Consider the following 2899-nt stretch of genomic DNA (forward strand, 5'->3'; position numbering starts at 1 on the left):
GTTTTCTGTCAGATTTCACAACTTTGTAATCGAAGTTATGCTTCATTGCTGACATTTCCAAGGCTGCTTTCAACATGGTTTTGTTTTGAAACATTTCACCCCTCTTCACAACATCCATCAAAGAAAACCGAACACTTTTTCCACTATCGTCTTCTTTTGCACTTATGGCGAGAACATCATCTTCTTCATAGCCGTTTGAGTTAGAATTATCTTCAACATCCTTGCTTGATTCAGATGAACTAACACTGTCATCTCGAGGTGGAAACGAGGAAGGTTCACCTTGCTCTCTGAAAGGCGAGTTAGATTTCTCATTATCAACCCCAATGTTGCCGTTGTTTCCACTGATAAGTGAAGCAGACACACACAACCTTGTAGAAGCTTTTCCACGTACATATGTAAGAAATTTTTTGACTTGCCGATCACTCTCAATGATAACTGGGGGACATTCTATTGAACTGATTAACTTCATAGGTAAGTAGCTTAACTCAAACTCGACAAGGTTTTGGTCAATTCCAAAATCTTCAAAAGCCATACGCCTTAGGTCTTCAAAGGAACTTGTCAATTCCATGTACAATACTCTACCTCGTTTGTTCTTATCAACCGCAAATCCCCATCCTTTAAGGGGATCAAATTTCCACAACCCACAAGAAGCATAGATATGCATCTTCTTCAACAAGAAATTCAAAAATTTTGGATGAAAAAAAAAATCAAAATCGTCTCACCAAGAAGAAGACCACGATTTTAAAAAAAAATATATATATACTTGGAAAACACGAAATTTAAGGAAAATAGATTTAGAATATATTCTCTTAACAGATTTTGGAGATATTTAAGGAAAATATATAATTCAAAATTCGTAGAACATACATTGCGTTGTCCGAAGAATAAAGGAATGTGGTAGATTAAGGAATCATATTATGGCAGAGTCATGAGACATGGAAGATTTTGTCATTTCGCCTCTGTAGATATATAGAAAATAATAGTTAATCAAATCTACCGTAGTTCAGAAATAAAAGTTATGGTAGTCGTTTAATTATACCATGTCTACCGTAGTTCAGAAATAAAAGAAATAGTAGTCTTTCAATTCTACCATGCTAGAATTATAACAAATGGTCGATTTAACGTTCTGCTGGTTGTAGATATTCATGTAGTTAGCCGAATATGCAATCTACATCCTCATAGACATTAGATTATGTTTTCTGCCATCGGTAGACCAAAATATGAAATTGTGTTCCACAAATATTTATTCAACAAAAGTATTTTTCATATGTTTGTCTCTTGTTTATATACATTTTGTATATTTTTCCATATTTTTCTGATTCTTAAAATAATTGATATGATTTTTTAAAGTTGATCAGGGGTATCTAAGTCCAAATCTGACTAAAAAGATATTTATGGCAAAGAGACAATGTACTTGTTTTTTTATTCAGTTTTGGTAATTTTTTCATAAATCTATTCAGAGTAAGCCTTTGTTTTACTTAACGAATGGTCATAACAAAAGAAAATTTATAACGATTTTCTTAATCTATAAATTTTAGCCGCCATACGAGCAGTGTGTGATGTAAACAGTTTACACTGCATACTTATTCTTTACGTACAAAGTTACAAATGCAAGTATATATATGATTACGTAGGCGCATACGTGTTGCGTTGCTTTTTTCCGGACGTGGTTAAAAACCTACCGACGTGTTCACTTGCCATGTTGACTAAAAAGCGATATAGTATCTTAGATCAGGATTAAAGCATGAGCTAAGAAGAGTGCTTAGTGGTGAGTTCCACTGCAAAACCACTGCAAAAGGAAAAAAAGCGACGCCAAAGACGCTAGATCTGGCGTCGATGCTTGAGATGTTTCGCGGATCTCACTTACATATGGCAGCCCGCGATTGGTTCGTTTTAAATTTTTTTTTTTTTTTTTTAAATCAGAGAAAAAACCAAAAAAAATAAAAAATAAAATTAAACACTCTAAGTAGGGTGTTAGGGTTAATGGTGCTCTTAGTTTCTCTTATGCGGATTTATTCAGAATATTTTGGACCCACTCGATAACACGAATGGACCGTAGCACCTAGCCATTCGTGAATAAAAGATTTAAAGATACGTACGCATATTGAATTAGAGCAGGATTAACGCATGAATAAATCCGTTATTTGGGTGACTGGGTGTCGGTGTATGTTATATAGTCTTTGACGCAGGATTAACTTTGACGTTCGAGTTTGGGAGATATAACAGGGAGATTCACTAGTTTCTGTATTGAATGATAGTTATGCCGCACGTCAATTTCGATATTGCGTTGTTAAAAATTAATCCCTCCGTTTTTTTATATTGTAAGTAGTTTAAAAAAAAAAATATGTTTCAAAATGTAAATAGTTTCTAAATATCTAGATAATTTTTACATTTATTAGATATAGTGTAACCAATCAAATAATATCAAACATTTTATAATTGGTTGAACTAATTAATTAAAAAAAAAAAATTTAATACCAAACTTTTTTAATATTATTGTTTTTAATCTAAACTACTTACTTACATTGCGAAACGGAAGGAGAGTAGTATAAAACATTTTTAGTATATAGGAATTGGGAAACCAATTACGCCAAAAACGAATACTAACATTAAAAAGAAAACTTAACGACCACGTTGACTAGTATGAGATAACTAATGTACTTTGGTCAGCGGTTAATCTACTCCCTTGTTGATGGAACGTCTCAGAATTCGAGACACATGTGATTGTGGTTTGTTAGGCGCATGTACAACAATGAAAAAAGTAATTAGGTTAAACGTTACAGTTATACTATAATATTTTTTTTTTTTGAAACTTATAATACTAGCGTGATGTACACGTGACTGTCTTACTTGTTTCCCCCGGGATATGGATACAGTTGATATATCTAACTCATGGAAT

Source organism: Brassica oleracea, chromosome C9, assembly GCF_000695525.1.
Source record: "Brassica oleracea var. oleracea cultivar TO1000 chromosome C9, BOL, whole genome shotgun sequence".
Lineage (NCBI taxonomy): Eukaryota > Viridiplantae > Streptophyta > Magnoliopsida > Brassicales > Brassicaceae > Brassica > Brassica oleracea.